At 37.7% G+C, this 21,869-nt stretch overlaps 1 protein-coding gene across 2 annotated transcripts in view; it reads right to left on the bottom strand.

Annotated features, from left to right (window-relative positions):
• The window catches only part of LOC143653489 (anthrax toxin receptor-like), a 74,206-nt gene extending 57,465 nt beyond the window's left edge, over positions 1–16,741 (bottom strand). For both annotated transcript variants that reach the window (XM_077124519.1, XM_077124520.1), the window contains exon 1: positions 16,455–16,741. The gene's annotated coding sequence lies outside the window, so the exon portion shown is untranslated. The remainder of the gene's footprint in view (positions 1–16,454) is intronic.
• Positions 16,742–21,869: the final 5,128 nt, after the last annotated feature.

Raw genomic sequence — 21,869 nt, 5'->3', positions numbered from 1 at the left:
ATTAGGTAAATCTCATTTTTCCACATTTTCTCTAGCACTTGTTTCTTTTTGTTCATTTTTAAATACAAAATTCACACATCATACCTATGTGTATTTCCTTTTATTCCACAAAGAATCTATACCCCTTTTCCAATATCCCCACCTGTTGACATTTTTTTTTTTGGCATAATGCCTTTGTTACATTCATTGGAACCATATTACAATGCTACCATTGACTATGGACCCAAGCTTGCATTGACTGTGCTTTTTCCCATGTACCATCTTTTTTCAACACCCTGCTATACTGACATTCTTTTGCTCTTCCTCATGCAAAAAAATTTTTAATTTGTACATTTAATCATTATCATTATACACACTAGACATTCCTGAATTTTGTCATCTCAGTCTTTATCTTCTATCTTTCCTTCTGGTTTCATATGTGCCCCCAGCCCTTCTCCCTCTATCATACTCACATTCAACTTCATTCAGTGTACACATATTACTGTGCTACAGTCAGGTAATATTGTGCTATCCATCTCTGAATTTTTACAATAAATCCTCTTGCACAATCTGCAGTCCTTCAGCACCAATTACCCAACCTCTACCCTACTTCTATCTCATGATGTTCTTAACACAGGTTATCCAATTTCACTAATGTTAGTTCATATCAGTGAGACGATACAGTATATCTCCTTTTGTTTCTGGTTAATTTTACTCAGCATTATGTCCTCAAGATTCATCCATGTTGCTACATACTTCAGGATTTTATTGTCTTACAGCTTGTAATATTTCATCACACGTATATACCACGGCTTATTTAGTCACTCATCCCCTGATGGACATTTGGGCTATTTCCATCTCTTGACAACTGTAAATAATGCTGCTATAAACATCGGTGTGCAAATGTCCGCGTGTGTCTTTGCCCTCTCGTCCTCTGAATAGATAACTAGCAATGGGATTGCAGGAGCATATAGCAATTCTATACTCAGCTTCCTGAGGAACCACTAAACTGCCTTCCACAGCGATTGTACCATTTTACATTCCCACCAACAATGTATAAGTGATTATACCATTTTACATTCCCACCAACAGTGGATAAATGTGCCTCTTTCTCCACAGCCTCTCCAGCACTTATCATTTTCATTTTTTTTTTATAATGGCCATTTTAGTGGGTGTGAGATGGTATCTTATTGTGGTTTTGAACTGCACTTTCCTAATAGCCAAGAAAGTAGAGCATCTTTTCATGTACCTTTGAGCCATTCGTATTTCCTCTTCTGAGAAGTATCTGTTCATGTCTTTTGCCCATTTTTAAATTGGGTTATCTGTCATTTTGTTGACAAGCTGAAGAATCTCATTATATATTCTGGGTACTAAACCCTTACCTGATATGTGGTTTTCCGATTATGTCCCACTGTGTAGGCGGCCTTTTAATTTTCTTGACAAAGTTCTTTGAAGCACAAAAGTGTTGAATTTTGAGGCGTTCCCAGTTTTCTATTGCTTTCTTCAAAGCTCATTCTTTGGGTTTAAGATCTAGAGACCTGCCTCCTATAATATGTTTCACAGGATATTTCCCTATATTTTCGTTGAAAAGTTCTCTGGTCTTAGCTCTAATGTTGAAGTCTTTGATCCATTTTGAGTTAATTTTTTGTATAAAGTGTGAGACATGGATTCTCTTTCATTCTTTTGCATATGGATATCCAGTTCTCCAAGCCTCTGTTATTGAAGAGGCTGCTCTGTCCAGGTGAGGTGGCCTGACTCCCTTATTAAAGGTCAACTGTCCACAGATGAGTGGGTCTATATCTGAACAATCTATTCGATTCCATTGGTGGGTACATCTATATTTATGCCAGTACCATGATTTGGTCACTGTAGCTTTGTAACATGATTTAATGTTAGGTAGTGTGAAGCCTCTCACTTCATTTTCTTTCTCAAGATATTTTTAGCTGTTCGGGGCACCCTGCCCTTCCAAATAAACTTGGTTACTGGTTTTCCTATTTCTACAAAGTAAGTTTTGGGGATTTTAATTGGTATTGCATTGAATCCATATAAATGAATTTAGGTAGAATTGACATTTTAACTGTATTTAGTCTTCCAACCCAGAACACAGTATGCCCTTCCATTTATTTAGGTCATCCATGATTTCTCTTAGCAATTTCTCATAGTTTTCAGTGTATGGATCTTCTGTATCCTTAATTAAATTTATTGCTAAATATTTTATTCTTCTGGTTGCTTTTGTAAATGGAATTTTTTTCTTGATTTTATTCCTCAGATTGTTCATTACTAGTGTACAGAAACACTACTGATTCTTGGGTGTTGATCTTGTAATCTGCCACTCTACTGCACTCATTTATTAGCTCTAGTAGCTTTGCTGAGGACTTTTCACGGTTTTCAACATATAGTATCATATCATTTGCAAACAGTGAGTCTGACTTCTTCCTTTACAATTTGGATGTCTTTTATTTCTTTTTCTTGTCTAACTGCCCTGGCTAGAGCTTCCAACACAAGGTTGGATAACAATGGTGACAGTGGACATCCTTGTCTTGTGCCTGATCTTAAGAGGGAAGGTTTTCAGTGTTTTCCCCATTGAGGGTGATGTTAGCTATGGGTTTTTCATATAGTCCCTCTATCATGTTGAGGAAGTTTCCTTCTATTCTTATCTTTTGAAGTGTTTCATCAAGAAAGCATGCTGAGGAGGAGGGGCCAAGATGGTGGCTTAGCAATGTGCACGTTTTAGTTCATCCTCCAGAACAACTACTAAATAGCCAACAACAGTACAGAACAGCTCTGGGAGCCACGACAGTGACCTGACACACAGCATACCCCACACAGCTGGTCTGGACCAGCTAGACAGGTTGCGAGCCTCCCCAGAACTGTGAGTTTCCCAAGTTGCGGCGGCCAGTGGCCGGTGCCCCTCCCCCACAGGCGGCTTCCCAGAGGGAAAGGAAAGAGACTCTGACAGCAGCAGGGGTTGAGTCCAACCAAACACCAATTGTGGCATTAATTAACAAATTCTGACTACTAAAAATAAGCCCCCAGCTCAGGCAAACCTGGTCAAGGCAGAGGTCACTTAATGGGCTAATGGAAAAAGAGGAAAGGGGAGGAAACGGAGGTTTTTGTGGCTGTATTTCTACGGAGACTTGGCTGCCTCTGGATTCAGCAGAGGGACTACTGGGGCTGCACTGGCCCAGGCATAGGCAGAAACGGACTGCTTTCAGGGCTGTCTCCCACCTGTGCCTTCTCCCGGGGAGGGGTGAAGCCCAACTCAGGTGGAATCCCTCCCTCAAGGAATTCAGAACCCAGGACTTGGCAATTTGAAGCCATTAAAACCAGCCTACAACCTCTCCCCTGTCTCCACCACGTCCCCAGCCAAAGTTAAAGGTGCCGCAACATCTTTTGCTGGTGGGACCCGCAGGTAGACAAATGCCATATACTGGGCAGGATAAGAAAAACAGAGTCCAGAGACTTCACAGGAAAGACTTTTAACCTGCTGGGTATCACCCTCAGGGAAAACTGACACAGGGAAAACCCGGATGGAGTCTATAATACCTACGCAGACCCTCCTAAGGGTGGGGAGGGAAAAGGCACCATAAAAGCAGGGCAAGAAACAAGAAAACAAGAACTGAAAAATTATCCTCTGTTAAACAAAACCTAAGCTAGAGGTCCAGGAAAAGCTGAACTGACGGTCAAAGAACAGATAGACAACAATTTCATCTAGCAAGAAAACCCTAGGTTAAGAGAAGTGAAAGCAATCTCCAGAATAAACTAATTAAGGTAATTAAATGTCTAGATGCCAGCAAAAATAACAAATCACACCAGGAAAATTGAAGATATCGCCCAGTCAAAGGAACAAACCAATAGTTCAAATGAGATACAAGAGCTGAAACAATTAATTCAGAATATACAAACATAGAAAATCTCATCAAAAACCAAATCAATGAATTGAGAAAGGATATGAAGAAGGCAAGAAATGAACAAAAAGAAGAAATGGAAAGTCTGAAAAAACAAATCACAGAACTTATGGGAATGAAAGGTACAGTAGAAGAGATGAAAAAAACAATGGAAGCCTACAATGGTAGATTTCAAAAGACAGAGGTTAGGACTAGTGAACTGGAGGACGGAACATTTGAAATCTGACAAGAAAGAGAAACTATAGGGAAAAAAATGGAAACATGAGCAGGGACTCGGGGAATTGAATGATAATATGAAGCACACAAATGTACGTGTTGTGGGTGTCCCGGACGGAGAAGAGAAGGGAAAAGAAGGAGAAAAACTAATGGAAGAAATTATCACTGAAAATTTCAAAAATTACAGATCCAAGAAGTGCAGGGTACCCCATAAGAGAACAGATCCAAATAGACGTTCTCCAAGACACTTAATAGTCAGAACGTCAGAGATCAAAGAGAAAGAGAGGATCTTGAAAGAAGCAAGAGAAAAGCAATCCATCACGTACAAGGGAAACCCAATAAGACTATGTGTAGATTTCTCAGCAGAAACCATGGAGGCAAGAAGACAGTGGGATGATATATTTAAATTACTGTAGAGAAAAACTGCCAACCTAGAATTCTATACCTAGCAAAATTGTCCTTCTAAAATGAGGGAGAAATTAAAGCATTTTCAGACAAAAAATCACTAAGAGAATTTGTGACCAAGAGACCAGCTCTGCAAGAAATACTAAAGGGAGCACTAGAGACTGATACGAAAAGACAGAAGAGAGAGGTGTGGACAAGAGTATAGAAAGAAGGAAAATTAGATATGACATATAAAATACAAAAGGCAAAATGGTGGAAGAAAGTACTACCCGTACAGTAATAACAGTAAATGTTAATGGATTGAACTCCCCAATCAAAAGACATAAACTGGCAGAATGGATTAAAAAACAGGATTCTTCTATATGCTGTCTACAGGAAACGCATCTTAGAACCAAAGATAAACATAGCTTGAAAGTGAAAGGTAGGGAAAAGATATTTCATGCAAATAACAACCAGAAAAGAGCAGGAGTAGCTATACTAATATCCAACAAATTAGACCTCAAATGTAAAACAATTAAAAGAGACAAAGAAGGATACTATGTACTAATAAAAGGAACAATTCAACATGAAGACATAACAATCATAAATATTTATGTACCGAACCAGAATGCCCAAAAATACATGAGGCAAACACTGAAAAGGGAAATAGACACATCTACTGTAATAGTTGGAGACTCCAATTCCCCACTCTCATCAATGGACAGAATATCTAGACAGAGAATCAATAAAGAAACAGAGAATTTGAATATTACAATAAATGAGCTAGACTTAACAGACATTTATAGGACACTACACCCCACAACCGCAGGATACACCTTTTTCTCAAGTGCTCATGGATCATTCTCAAAGATAGACCATATGCTGGGTCACAAAGCAAGTCTCAACAAATGTAAAAAGATTGAAATCACACAAAACACCTTCTCAGATCATAAAGGAATGAAGTTGGAAAGCAATAACAGGCAGAACGCCAGAAAATTCACAAACACGTGGAGGCTCAACAACACATTCTTAAACAACCAGTGGGTCAAGGAAGAAATTACAAGAGAAATCAGTAAATATCTCAAGGCAAATGAAAATGAAAACACAACATATCAAAACTTATGGGATGCAGCAAAGGCAGTGCTAAGAGGGAAATTTATTGCCCTAAATGCCTATATCAAAAAAGAAGAAAGGGCAAAAATTCAGGAATTAACTGTCCACTTGGAAAAACTGGAGAAAGAACAGCAAACTAACCCCAAAGCAAGCAAAAGGAAAGAAATAACAACTATTAGAGCAGAAATAAATGAAATTGAGAACAGGAAAACAACTGAGAAAATCAATAAAAGCAGAAGCTGGTTCTATGAGAAAATCAGTAAGATTGATGGACCCTTAGCAAGATTGACAAAAAGAAGAAGAGAGAGGATACAAATAAATAAGATCAGAAATGGAAGAGGAGACATAACCACTGACCCCACAGAAATAAAGGAGGTAATAACAGGATACTATGAACAACTTTATGCTAATAAATACAACAATATAGATGAAATGGACAACTTCCTAGAAAAGCATGAACAACCAACCTTGACTCGAGAAGAAATAGTTGACCTCAACAAACCAATCACAAGTAAAGAAATTGAATCAGTCATTAAAAAGCTTCCCAAAAAGAAAAGTCCAGGACCAGATGGCCTCACATGTGAATTTTACCAAACATTCCAGAAAGAATTAGTACCAATCCTGCCCAAACTCTTCAAAAAACTTGAAGAGGTGGGAAAGCTACCTAATTCTTTCTATGAAGCCAACATCACCCTCATACCAAAACCAGACAAAGATATTACCAAAAAAGAAAACTACAGACCAATCTCTCTAATGAATATAGAAAGTTTTTTAAGGCTTTATTGAAGAACATAGTAGAATCATCACAATGAAACTCATTGTTGGGTTCATTATAGAATTGTTACCACTTATTTTGTTAATTTCACTGCACAGAATCTTTCTCATAAGAAGCCAAAGGAGGAACTTATCTCTGATTTCGGAATTGAGCTCTGAGAGAAGTGTTTCCTATATTACAGCAGCCTTAAATATTAGATTAAAAATCTTGTGATAAACCAGATTACAAAATCAGCATTAAAAAAATAGTAAATAAACATGCTGGAAACTAAAAAGCACATTCCAAATTTTGTGTTAAAAAGGAAATTATAAACTACTACAACATTTGAATTAAAATATCAAAATATCAAAACAAATGCAAAAGAACTAAAGCAGCATTTAAAGGATAAATAGTTTTAAATGTGCTTCTAGAAAAAAGACAAAAATGAATTTTGTATTCAATGACAAAGGCCAACCAAGAATAAACGAGAAAACCCAAAGAAAGTAGAAAAGAAACAATAATAAAGATCAAAACATAACAAATAGAAAAAAAGCTAAAAGGAATAAAAACAGCAACAAAACCAGAGACTAGTTCTTTGTAAAAAAGTTAAATGTATACAAAGCTCTGTCACTACTTATCAATGGAGAGAAAAGCACAATTAATAACATTAGGAATAAAAAAGTGGCACTGCTACAGATGGCACTATCATTTATAAAAATAATGAGCAAATATCATGAGCAAATTTATGACAATTTTGATGAAATGGAAGCTTTAATAAAGCATTATAAATAAAAAAAAATTATTCAGGAAGATTTAAAAGGACCAAATATTGTAATAGCCATTTAAAAAGCTGAGGGTAGGTCACGGTGGCTGAGCAGGCAAGAATGCTTGCCTGCCGTGCCAGAGGACCCAGGTTCGATTCCTGGTGCCTGCCCATGTAAAAAATAAAATAAATAAAAAAATAAAAAGTTGAGCCAATGATAATAAAAAAAAATCTCATCCCCTGAGGAGAAAAATCCATCTGGATCCAAACTGATTTCCAGATGAGACTTTAACTTTCAATGAACAAAACTCCCTTTCTTATGCAAACTCTTTCTGCATTTTTTAAAAAATAAGTTCAATTTACATTAAAAGCTTAATATACTTCTGATGCCAAAGCAAAAAAGGTAAAATACATGTAAGGAAAATCATTAGTGAAATTCACTTATGAACATAAGTGCAAAAGTCCTGAATAAATTATTACTTAATCAATTAGTGGGAAAATACATCTAAACTAAAGCTTGTCACAACAATCAAAGCATGCTCATTATCAGAAAAACTCTATTACATATTAGCCTATTAGCAAATTTTAAGAAAATAAAAGATGGAGATCATATTCCCATTTGAACAGATGAATAAAAGTCATTTGAAAAATTCAATAGCCATTCAAACTAGAAATAGAAGGGAACTTCTTTAACCTATAATAGAAGTTAACGTAAAACGTTGAGCCAACATGAAACTTAACAGAAGACTTTAGACATATTTTCATTATTAAAGAAAAGACAAGGATGCCCATTACTCCCATTTTTAACATTTCATAAGATAAAGGGTTTAGGCAATAAAGTGAAACAAGAAAGAAACAGGCCCATCAGGACTGGAAAAGAAGAAAGTAAACTGCTACTTGCAAATACTGTTAACTGTCTATGCAGAAAATTAAAGAGAATCTATAGTCAAACTATTACAAACAATAAGAAAGCTTGACAGGAAAACTAATGCAAGATCAATAAATTAGGAGCATTCCATATATCAACAACAACAGCCTGACATTGCAAAAGAAGAAGATATATCATTCATATTAAAAGTAAACAATGTAAGATAACTAGAAATAAACTTAACCAAAAATATATAGTGACAATTGCAAAATTTTATGAAGGGTACAAAAGACAGAATAAACAGAAAGTACATATTTATGTCAAAGGAAACTCAGTATCATGATAATGGCATTTATCTCCAAAGTTAACCCAAAGATTCAATGCAATTTCAATCGCAATTTCTGCAGGATGTACACTTATGTGCACGTGTGTGTGTGTATACACAAATTAACTAAATTTTATATTAGAGAAGAAAGATCTAAGACCAGCAAAGACAACTTTGGAAAAGGAGAATCTATCGGAGACCTTTGCTCTACCAAATATTAATATTTATTAAAGACTAAATCAAAACAGTATGGATTGGTGAGGACAATAAATCAACAAAGAAAAGGAATTCAAACACAAATTCAAGCAAATAAGGCCATTTGCCATGATAGTGATGGCACTGCAGATGAGTAGAGAAAGTGTTAGGGTTAGGACAATTGGCTTTCCTACCAGAAAATGAAAATATTATGTCTTTTCCTCAGAGCATGAGAAAATCAAAGATCAAAACATAAAAAATAAAATATAAAAGACTATTTTTTATCTCAGGGTAGGAATGAATTTTTAACAATACACAAAAGCACAACTTATAGAAGAAAATATTGATAAATTTCAATATTCCTTGAACTATAATATCAACAAAGTTAAAAAAAATTACAATTCACCATGGAAAAGAGATAAAACAGGAAAGAGAATATAGGTACCATTTACACAAAGCCCGTAACTAGAATATATAAAGAATTCCTAAAATTCAGTAAGAAAAGACAAATTCAAAAGAAAAAAAATGAGCAAAATATACTAAAGTAGTTGGTATTCTCAGTTGCAATTAAGAGCACCCAACTCTGGCTAATTTGAGAATTTAAAAGAATGAATTGCATGTCCACTGGGACATGAGCAACAAGACCTAGCTCCCCTGGATGCTGGAGGATTCACCTCTAACATCTCTGATGCCGGATGCTAAAGCTGCATCTTAATCTCAATAGTTCTTCACACTGGACATCACTGCCACTAACGAAGGGGAGGTCCTCAAACCTAGAAAGGGGCTATTATTGTGCTAAGGTGGCAAATTAAAATGTCTTTAAGAATTATAAACCAGGAACTCACAGAAGAAGAAAACGTACAGGACAATAAAAATATGAAAATATGTCTGGAAATTACTAATGGCTAGGCACAGTCAATATTCCCATGAGCCAGAATAAAGAGAGCATATAATAGAAATGGCATAAAAGAGACAACTTTCAGTAGTAAAACTAAATTATGCCTTAATAAAGATGGATCAACGATAAAAAGTTTAAAGGAACGCCTCAAAAGGATAAAGATGAACTTCAAGTAACAAAACTGTAAGCCAGAAAATATCCAACACATTTTAAGAAAATACATACACACATGAAAACACAGCACCCAAAACTACGTAATTCATAATGTCCATCATCCACACAACAATTTCCAGGCATACAAAGAAGCAGGAAGTATGACCCATAACCAGATCAATCAAAAGAAAAATACTTGAAAATGACAATTTATGAAATTTGTAAACAAATTTTAAGGAGCTATTATAAATTTTATATAACTACTCAAGGAAGTAAAGGAAAACAGGACATGATGAGAAGAGAAATGGAAGATGTAAAAATAAAAAATGAAACTTTCAGAGATGAAATATACACTATTGGAAACGGACGGCATTAATAGCAGGTAAGACACTAGAAAAGATCAATGAGTACCAAGATACAACAAAGAAATCATCCAAAATGAAGTCCAGAGGAGAAATAAGGAGACAGACAAATACAAGCAGAGACTCACTGAACTGTGGAATATCACCTGGGAAAAAATTCATGTAATGAGTGTGCCAAAAGGAAGATGGGGCAACAAATAGGAAGAAATAATAGCTGAAAAATTTCCAATCAGGATGAAAACTATAAACCCTCAAATCCAAATAACTCAATAAATTACAAGCATAATAAACAAAAGTACAGACAATCACTCTAATGCATATCATTTCCAAGTTGCTGGAAACTGGTGATAAAGACAAAATCTGCAGAGCAGCCAGAGAAACAGATACATTATATAGCGAATAACAAAGACAACATGACAGATTTCCCATCAGAAACCATACAGATTAAAGATAAGGAAGAGATTTTTTTTTAATGCTGGAAGAAAAAAACAGTCAAGGTAGAATTCCATAACTTGCAAATATATATTACAAAAATGAAGATTTCTGGTTGCATGGGTGGTTCAGTGGTAGAATGTTCACCTTACCTGTGGGAGATCCAGTTCAATTTCCAGACCAAGCTCCCCCCCCCCCCCAGGTGGAATCCCTCCATCAAGGAATTCAGACACCAGGGCTTGGTAATTTGAAGCCATTAAAACCAGCCTACAACTCTCTCCTCTGTCTCTACCATGCCCCCAGCAGGGAGAGTCTGCCAAAGTTAAAGGTACCGCATCATCTTATGCTGGTGGGACCTGCAGTCAGACAAGCGCCACACACAGGGCAGGATAAGAAAAACAGAGTCCAGAGACTTCACAGGAAAGTCTTTCAACCTGCTGGGTCCACCCTCAGGGAAAACCAACGCAGGTGACTCTTTCCTCCTGATAGGAAGCCAGTTTAGTCTGGGAAAATCTGGCTGGGGTCTATAATATCTAAGTAGACCCTCCTAAGTGTGTGTGTGGGGAAGGCACCATACAAGCAGGGCAAGAAACAAGAAAACAAGAACTGAAAAATTCTCCTCTGTTAAACAAAACTTAAGCTAAAGGTCCAGATAAAGCTGAACTGAATGTCAAAGAACAGATAGACAACAAATTCATCCAGCAAGAAAACCCTATATAAAAGTGAAAGCAATCTCCAGAATAAGGTAATGAAATGCCTAGATGCCAGCAAAAGATAACAAATCACACTAGGAAAATTGAAGATATGGCCCAGTCAAAGGAACAAACCAACAATTCAAATAACATACAGGAGCTGAAACAATTAATTCAGAATACACAAACAGACATGGAAAACCTCATCAAAAACCAAATCAATGAATTGAGGGAGGATATAAAGGCGGCAAGGAAAGAACAAAAAGAAGAAACCGATAGTCTGAAAAAACAAATCACAGAACTTACGGGAATGAAAGACACAGTAGAAGAGATGAAAAAAACAATGGAAACCTACAATGGTAGATTCCGAGAAAAAGAACACAGGATTTCTGAACTGGAGGACGGAACATCTGAAATCCGACAAGAAACAGAAACTATAGGAAAAAAAATGGAAAAATATGAGCAGGGACTCAGGGAATTGAAAGACAATATGATGCGCAAGAATATACGTGTTGTGGGTATCCCAGAAGAAGAGAAGGGAAAAGGAGGAGAAAAACCAATGGAGGAAATTATCACTGAAAATTCCCCAACTCTTATGAAAGACTTAAAATTACAGATCCAAGAAGTGCAGCGTACCCCAAAGAGAATAGATCCAAATAGACATACTCCAAGACATTTAATAATCAGAATGTCAGAGGTCAAAGAGAAAGAGAGGATCTTGAAAGCAGCAAGAGAAAAGCAATCCATCACATACAAGCGAACCCCAATAAGACTATGCGCAGATCTCTCAGCAGAAACCATGGAGGCAAGAATACAGTGGGATGATATATTTAAATTACTAAGAGAAAAACTGCCAACCAAGAATTCTATATCCAGCAAAATTGTCCTTCAAAAATGAGGAAGAAATTAAAACATTTTCAGACAAAAAAATCACTGAGAGAATTTGTGACCAAGAGACCAGCTCTGCAAGAAATACTAAAGGGAACAGTAGAGACAGATACGAAGACAGAAGAGAGAGGTGTGTAGAAAGGAAGACTATGAGTAAAGGTAAAAAGAAGGAAAATTAGATATGACATATAAAATCCAGAAGGCAAAATAGTAAAAGAAAGTACTACCCATGCAGTAATAACACTGAATGTTAATGGATTAAACTCTCCAATCAAAAGACATAGTCTGGGGCGGGCCGCGGTGGCTCAGCGGGCAAAGTGCTTGCCTGCTATGCCGGAGGACCTCGGTTCGATTCCCGGCCCCAGCCCATGTAACAAAAACGGAGAAACAGAATACAATAAAACAAGAAAATGTTTAAAGATGTTTCCCTTTCTTCCTTCCTTCCTTCCTTCTATCCTTCCTTCCTTCTCTCTGTCTTTCCTTAAAAAAAAAAAAAAAAAAAAAAAAAAGACATAGTCTGGCAGAATGGATTAAATAACAGGACCCATCTGTATGCTGACTCTACTCAAAGGACACGAGGCCAAGGACACAAATGGACATTTACACACCAATGTTTATAGCAGCATTATTTACAGTTACCAAGAGAAGGAAACAACCAAAATGTCCATCAACAGACAGTTGGCTAAACAAACTGTGACATTTACATAAGATGAAATATTATGCAGCTGTAAGAATAAAGTTATGAAGTATGGGGGAATTGCAGCACTGTATAGGATCAGAGTTCTTGTATGCTATTAACATTATATTCCCCCATATATTGTTATTGTCACAAATTATATATTTATACAATGTGTGCCTGTTAACATAGATACACAATTTTATGCATTTGCTTTTTAGATCACGTAGAAAACAAAAAGTGAAGTTCTAAACCAAAAATATAATGATACTGGCTTTTATGTTTACCTATATGGTTATCTTTTCAGAGATCTTTATTTCTTTGTAGGGTTTCAAGTCACTGTCTAGTGTCCTTTCATTTCATCCTGAAGGACTCTCTTTGGCATTTCTTAAGGGGCAGGTCTTCTGGTGATAAATTCCTTCAGCTTTTGTTTATATGGGAATGTTTTGACTTCCTCTTCATTCTTGGAGGATAGTTTTGGCATATGTGGAATCTTGGTTGACAGGTTTCTCTTTCAGCACTTTGAGTATACACATCCTACTGCCTTCTGCCCTTCATGGTTTCAGATGAGAAGTTGGCTGTTAATCTTGTTGGGGATCCTTTGTATGTGATGAGTCGCTTCTCTCTTGCTGCCTTCAAGATTCTCTGTCTTAGAAATTCTGGAATGAGCTGAGAATTAACATCAAGGGATTGAGAGAACCTTCTCCACCAAAGGGGGACGAGAAAAATGAGACTAGGTGTCAATGGCTGAGAGATTCCAAACAAAGTCGAGAGGTTATCCTGGAGGTTATTCTTATGCATTAAGTAGATATCACCTTGTTGTTCAAGATGTAGCGGAGAGGCTGGAGGGAACTGCCAGAAAATGTAGAGCTGTGTTCCAGTAGCCATGTTTCTTGGTGATGATTGAACAATGATATAGCTTTCACAATGAGACTCTGTGAATGTGAAAACCTTGTGTCTGATGCTCCTTTTAGCTACTGTATCAACAGAAGAGTAGAACATATGGAATAAAAATAAATAATAGGGGGGAACAAATGTTAAAATAAATTTAGTTTGAAATGCTAGTGGTAAATGAAAGCGAGGGGTAAGGGGTATGGTATGTATAATCTTTTTTTTCTCTATTATCGTTTTATTTCTTTTTCTGTTGTCTTTTTATTTCTTTTTCTAAATCGAGGCAAATGTTCCAAGAAATGATGAATATGCAACAATGTGATGATATTAAGACTTACTGATTTATATGTAGAATAGAATATCTTAATGTTTTGTTTGTTAATTTTTTTAATTAATAAAAAAAGTTAAAAAAAAAAGTTATGAAGTATGCAACAACATGAATGGACCTTAAGGATATTATGCTGAGTGTGATTAGCCAGAAACAAGAGGACAAATACTGTATGGTCTCACTGATATGAACTGACATTAGTGAATAAACTTGGAATATTTCCTTGGTAACAGAGACCATCAGGAGATAGAAATAGGGTAAGATATTGGGTAATTGGAGTTAAAGGGATACAGATTGTGCAACAGGACTGAATATAAAAACTCAGAAATGGACAGCACAATATTACCTAACTGTAATACAATTATGTTAAAACACTGAATGAAGCTGCATATGAGAATGATAGGAGGAGGAGGGCTAAGGCATAAACGAAATCACAAAGACAGACGATAAAGACTGAGATGGTGTAATCTAGGAATGCCTAGAGTATATAATGATAGTGACTAAATATACAAATTTAAAAAATGTTTTTGCATGAGGAAGAACAAAAGAATGTCATTACTGCCGTGTGCTGAAAACAAATGGTACTTAATAGTTTAAAATTTCAACTAATGTGTGAGACTAACGCAAAAAATGTTTATTTGGTACAAATCTATACTTTGACTAGTGCATCTCCTAATATAACTTAATAGATAGTTGATTGAACACCTTAAGTACAGACAACTTTGTATAGGACATGAGATTTTGTTGGTTTGTCCAGGTGATGCCATGATGAACCCCAGAGTGATTTGATCAGTAAAGTGGAAAAGTATTTGCAAAGTCCCCTTCCGGGAATAATGAGAACGGGGGAAAATTCAACCTCCCCAAGTTGAATTCTTGATATTCTCACAAGCAGTGTGGGCAACCAAAGCTATAGGCTGAGCCTCCAATCTTCGGGTTTGTTCATATGAAACTTAACCCCACAGGGGATAGGTCAAGCCTACTTAAAATTGAGCCTAAGAGTCACCCCCAAGAGAACCTCTTTTGTTGCTCAGATGTGTCCTCTCTCTCCAGCCAACACAGCAAGCAGACTCACCACCCTCCCCCTGTCTTTGTGGGACACAACTACCAGGGGTGTGGATCTTCCTGGTAGCGTGGGACAGAAATCCCAGAATGAGCTGAGACTCAGCATCAAAGGATTGAGAAAAACTCTAGAATGAGCTGAGACCCAGCATCAAGGGATTGAGAAAACCTTCTCGACCAAAAGGGGGAAGAGTGAAATGAGACAAAGTGTCAATGGCTGAGAGATTCCAGAGTCAAGAGGTTATCCTGGAGGTTATTCTTATGCATTAAGTAGATATCACCTTGTTATCCAAGATGTAATGGAGGGGCTGGAGGGAACTGCCTGAAAATGTAGAGCTGTGTTCCAGTAGCCATGTTTCTTGATGATAATTGTATAATGATATAGCTTTCACAATGTGACTGTGTGACTGTGAAAACCTTATGTCTGATGCTCCTTTTATCTACCTTGTCAACAGATGAGAGGAACATATGGAATAAAAATAAATAACAGGGCGAACAAATGTTAAAATAGATTTAGTTTGAAACGCTAGTGATCAATGAAAGGGATCAGCAAGGGGTATGGCATGTAAAATTTTTTTCTTTGTTATATTTTTCTGTTGTCTTATTTCTTTTTCTGAATTGATGCTAATGTTCTGGGAAATGACCATGATGATGAATATGCAACTATGTGATGATATTGTGAATTGCTGGGTGTATGTGTTGGGAATGTTTGTGTTTCCTGTAATTTTTTTAAATTAATAAACAATTAAAAAAACAAAACAAAAACTAAGGGAATCTGAATAAAGTTCATGCACTATAACAAATGTACCATATTGAAAAAAACAATAAAACAAAGTAGTATATCCAATAAACCAACAGTGCAAATAAAATAGAACACTAAAGAAAATTTCAGTTAATCCAAAAGAAGGCAGGAAAATAGAACACAAAAGAAAAAAGATAAGACCAACAGAAAACAAGTAACAAAAGCAGAGATTTAAAACCCAAACATATAAATCAAATGTTGGTAAACTTTTTCCTTAAGGGTTAGATAGAAAATACTTTAGGCTTGTGGGCTGCCACCTGGTCTGTTTGAACCACTCAACTCTGCTGAATCCCCAGTATCTTTACCATCCTGTTTTCACTAAAAGGAAACGTGAGCACAAAGAAACCACCGAGGAACAGAACACGGTCCCCGTGGGCCTCGGAACACGGGAGGCAGCGGGGACGCCTCGGTTCCGACCTCCCCCCAGGCGTTCCTGAACTTGCCCCCGCCCCTCGGCAACCTCCGACAGGGAAGCGGGACACGCGCGAGAGGGACGGCGGGCGGCCACTGTTCCCGCGCCGGGCCACCCCGACTCCGCGCGCGGTCCCCGCTTCCCGGGCGGCCACTGTTCCCGCGCCGGCCCACCCCCACCCCGCGGCGGCCCCCGCTTCCCGGGCGGCCACTGTTCCCGCGCCGGCCCACCCCCACCCCGCGCGCGGCCCCCACTCCCGGGAGGGGGTCGCGGCTGAGGCGACGGCGGCGGCACAATAACATAAACACGGAGCGGCCGCCCCGCCGCCCGGGCCCTGCGGCGCGCGCGGCACTCACCGGCAGCGGAGAGAACGAAGGGGAGGAAGTCAGCCGGCGGGCACCGTCGCCGTCCAGACGCCGCCACGGCCGTTATCCAGCGCTAATCGCAGCTCCGCATCCCGAGACGCGTCGTCCGGCTTCTACGGCTCCGCTGAGTAACAGGGACGCGGGCCGTCTCGGTGCACGCCCCTTACGTCATCGCGCAGACTCCGCCTCCCGCGCCTACGGAGTGGCCCGCAGGATGGACGCGGCCCCAAGGCCCGGATTGCGGAGGCGGGGCCGGCAGCAGGGGGCGGGGCTATGCGGGGAGGAGGGAGACTATGCGGAGGTCCCCTGGGGGCGGAGCTGGGGGGTGGGGTCAGGGGCCCCGCGTGCCAAGGGGCTGAGGGGCGTGGCGGGGCGCGGGAGGGGCGGGGTCTGTGCCGGGCACGTGGCGGCGCGGGGCTTGGGCCCCCGCCAGCGGGCAGTTCCTCTGCCCTGGGCTTAAAAAAATCTACTCAGAAAGAAAGCATAAGTGATTCAAAATGGCCAATAATACAATGTCATCTAAACAAAAGGGAAGGAAATACTGGAGGAAAGCAGGCACAAAAAAATGTATAAGGCTTAGAAATACAGTTAGAATAGAAAAAAAGTAAATCTTGCCTTATCAGTAATTTCCTTAAATGTAAATGGCTAATGTGCATATTGCCAGAATGGATAAAGAAACATGACCCAAGAATATGATATTTACAAGAGACCCATCTCAGATACATAGATTCAAATAGGTTGAAAATGAAAGGATGGAAAAAATATTTCATGCAAATAACAAAAAGAGAGCTGGGCTGGCTATATTAATATCAGACAAAATAGACAAAAACTGTTACAAGAGACAAAGAAGGATATAATGTATTGATAAAAGAATCAATTCAATAAGATAATTTAATAATTATACCTTATTTGTACGTAACAGCAGAACACTATAACATATACCAAAGCAAACCCTGCAGAATTGAAAGGAAGAGAGCTATAGACAGTTCTGCAGTAACAGCTGGAGATTTCAATACTATATTCAATACTGACTAGAACATCTCAACAGATGATCAATAAGGAACTAGAGGACCTGAATAACATTATATGCCAACCAGCTCTAACCAACACATATGTAACACTTCACCCAACAACATCAGAATACATATTCTTTTCAAGTGTACAGGATCATTCTTTAGGCTATACCATATGTTAGGGCACAACAGAAATCCAATACATTTGAAAATATTGAAAGCATAAAAAGAAACTTTTCTAACCAATACAGAATGAAGGTAGAAATCAATAACAGAAGGAAAATGGGAAAATTTATAAATTTGTGTAAATTAAACAGTACATCTTAAACAACCAAAAGGTTAAAGCTTAAATTACAAGGGGAATTAGAAAATGCTTAGAGACAAATGAACACAATACAACATATGAAAATTTATGGTATACCGTGAAGGAAGTGCTCAGAGGAAAATTTATAGCTATGAATGTCTATGGTAACAAAAAGATGGAAGGTGTCAAATTAATTACCCAACTTTACTTCTTGAGGAACTACAAAAAGAACAAAGTAAACCCAAAATTAGTAGTTGAGAGAAAATAATTAAAATTAGGGCACAGATAAATGACAGAACAGAAAAACAATAGAGAGAACAAAAAAGTTGGTTTTCTTAAAAATCCAATGAAACTGACAAACCTTCAGTTAGATCGATAAAGAGAAAAGAAGTGAATAACTAAAATCAGAAAGGAAAATGAGGAAACCACCCCTGACCTTAAAACAATAAAAAGGATAATAAGAGAAAATTATGTACAATTGCATGCCAACAAACTAGATCATCTACAAGAAATCAAAGAGCTGCAAGAAATACATTAATTATGCAAACTGACTCAAGGAAAGACAGAAAACATCCACAAACAAAACTATAGAGAATGAATCAATAATAAAAATTATGCATCAAAGAAAAGCCTAGGATTACATGAGTTCACTTGTAAATTCTACAAAACATTTAAAGAATTAATACCAATCATTGTTAAACTCTACCAAAGAATTCCAGAGAAGGGAATATTTCTCAATTCGTTCTATGGGGCCAACATCACTATGATACGAAATCCTGGTAAAGTTATCAAAAGAAGAGAAAATTACAGACCAAGTTCTCTTATGAATAAGAGAATCCCTAACGAAGTAATAGCAAACCAAACCCAATGGCATATTAAAAAAATATTATATGACACGAACAGTTGGGATTCATCCCAAGAATGCAAGGATGATATAACATACAAAAATTAATATAATACATTATGTATATAGAATGAAGGGAAAAAAACCACTTAATCTGAATGAATGCAGAAAAAGAATTAGACAAATCTAGCACCCTTTTCTGATAAAAAAAATCATAAAAGTAGTAGCAGAAGAGGATGTTCTCAACATGATAAAGTCCATTTATGAAAAGCCCACAGTTTACAGAAGGAAACAGTGAAAAACTTAAAAGATTTCCCCGAAGATCAGGAATGAGACAAGGATGCCTGCTTTCACTACTGCTATTTTCAATATTGTACTAGAAGTTCTCGGCAGGGCAACTGGGTGAGGAAACAAAATAAAATACATCCAAATTGGAAAGGAGGAAACAAAACTACCTCTAATCACAGGCAACATGATCCAAAGAAATCCACAAGAAAACTACTAGAACTAATAAACAAATCCAGCAAAGTAGTACAACACAGTATCAATGCAAAAAAAAGAACTCAATTGTGTTTCTGCACATTAGCAATTACAATCCAAAGGGGAAATTAAGTAAACAATTCCATTTACAATAGCATCTAGAAGAATAAAGTATCTAGGAATAAATTTAACTAAGAGCATAAAAGAATTGTATACTGAAAACTATAAAACACTGCTGAAATAAATTAAAGATGACCTAAATAAATTTAAAAATATATCTCATCTTTATGAATTGGAAGAGATAACTTTTTTAAACTTTTTTTATTGTATAGGATAACGTATATACAAAGCAAAGAAATAAAAAAGCAATAGTTTTCAAAGCAGTCTTCAACAAGTGGTCAAAGAACAGATCCAGAGTTTGTCATGAGCTACCATATGATCCTCTCAGATTTTTCCCTTCTAGCTGCTCCAGAATATAGGAGGTTATAGGGCTTAAATATTTTTTATCATCACACTTGACTTTTTTTTCCCCTTCTTTCCTTGTGAACAATAACATACATACAAAAACGCTATAAATTTCCAAGCACAGCACCACAATTACTCATAGAACATATTTCAGACTTTGACACGGGTCACAATTTTAGGTTTTTACTTATAGCTGCTCTAAAACACTGGAGACTAAAATGCTAATGATTCAGCATTCATATTCATTTGTGAAGTCCTATCTTCTATGTATAATTCCACCATCACCTTTGATCTTTCCATACTTCTCTTCGGGTTTGTTTGGGCTATGGCAATTCTAAATTTTTTTGTATTGGAAGGGTCTGTCACTAATACAGGATAGGGAGATGTAACTATCTGATGTTCTGGAGAGGCTGGGCTAGGTTTCAGGACTTATCTGGACCAGGGACCCATCTGGAGGTTTTAGGTTTCTGGCAAGTTACTCTAGTGCCTGGAACCCTGTGGAATCTTATAAATTGCCCTAGATGTTCTTTAGGATTGGCTGGAATGGTCCTGGTTGGGGGTTGGCAGGTTATGATAGGTAGCAAGGTTTACCTGAAGAGCAACCTCCAGAGTAGCCTCTTGACTCTTTTAACTCTCTCTGCCACTCATACTTTATCAATTACACTTCTTTCCCCTCATTTGGTCAGGATGCAATTGTTGATCCCACAGTGCCAAGTCTGGATTCATCCCTGGGAGTCCTCTCCCACGTCGCCAGGGAGACTTTCACCCCTGGATGTCTGGTCACACGTAGTGGGGAGGGAAATGATTTTATTTGCAGAATTGGGCTTAGAGAGACTGAGGCCACATCTGAGCAACAACAGAGGTCCTCCAGAAGTAACTCTTAGGCATGCCTATAGGTAGTCTAAGCTTCTATGCTACCTACATAAGCTTCACAAGAGTAAGCTTCATGATCAAGGGCGTGACCTATTGATTTGGGTATCCCTAAAGTTTGACACAGTATCAGGTTTAATAGTTCCATAGTCTTTCTCCCCACCCTCAGGGAATTTGCCAATATTTTTTGATTATCTGGTTAATATACTCTAGGATGTTTCCAGGCATTTCAATAATCTATACAGGATTAAAGGACCTCTTTCTCATTCTGTGCTCCCTGTGTTTCACTTGTTCAAATGAGCTAAACAGACGGGTTGAATTAAATTATGCACTACAGAAAATTTTAGTTCCAGATCAAATAAACCTTTCTTCCATTGGTCTCAAAGAGTATGTGTGGTTCTAAAATATAGACACTGTCTTCCCTGCCCCTAAGTTCTGAATTACTTTAACACCAACCTATTTGGATTTGTTCTTATCTCTAACTATCAGGTTATATATATATATATATATAAACAGCCTCTCAAAATCCAGAAATAATAATCACCACTCCGGACTTAATGTGTCTGCTCTAAAAGCTTACAATCTAGGCCCCTGTTTTCTTATAAGCATTTTCTAAAGGTGACCGTACCATTGTTGTTTTTTTGTATCTGGCTTATTTTGTCTCACCAAATGTCCCACATGTTCATTCACATCGTTGCATGCCTCATGACATTGTTTCTTTTTGTAGCAGCACAGCCTTCACGTTCATAAGTATACACCATCTTTTGCCATTCTACTTCTCTGTCAGTGCATCCTTCACCTGCATTTATCAGGCATCATGCAGAGGGCCCAAAGTCCACAGTCAATCAACACTCTCAATTTTAGATAATTTCACTGTTCCCAAGAGACAAAAAACCAATGAACACACCCTCACCAAATAGGAGATCTAAACCTCCTCTTAACTCTTGTCCCTCACCCCATTATTTACCCCTGCTGTTGCTGTGGTCGTGCTGATGGTTTCCTTCTGAACATAGCTTACAGCATGCAATAGCAGTTTTCCCCTGTACCCTGGACTTAAACATTCTTTATACAAGAATCATATCTTTGAAGGAATTCTTACAAGAATTCATCCATATTTCTAGTGTGATTCAGTGGGACATGTAAGTCTATACAACCCCTTTCAATCTTGTTTATCTTCGATATGGTAATATTACTTCTAGACCCACTAGAGAATAACCTTCGCTTCTATCTATTCCCTTACATTGGAGTTCAACCTCATTAGCTAATGGTTCACCCATCTCTAGCTTCTATGTATCTCTAAGTCCCCTATATTCTTTATTATAAGTCTCTAATTATACCTTTATGCTGATTATAAAAGTGGAATCATACAGTATCTCTCCTTTTGTATCTGGCCAATTTCGCTTAGCATTATGTCCTCAAGGCTCATCCAT

The sequence above is a fragment of the Tamandua tetradactyla genome, chromosome 13 (assembly GCF_023851605.1).
Source record: "Tamandua tetradactyla isolate mTamTet1 chromosome 13, mTamTet1.pri, whole genome shotgun sequence".
NCBI lineage: Eukaryota > Metazoa > Chordata > Mammalia > Pilosa > Myrmecophagidae > Tamandua > Tamandua tetradactyla.
Note: the sequence above shows the minus strand (reverse complement) of the source record. Positions and strands in the feature narration are given on the sequence as shown.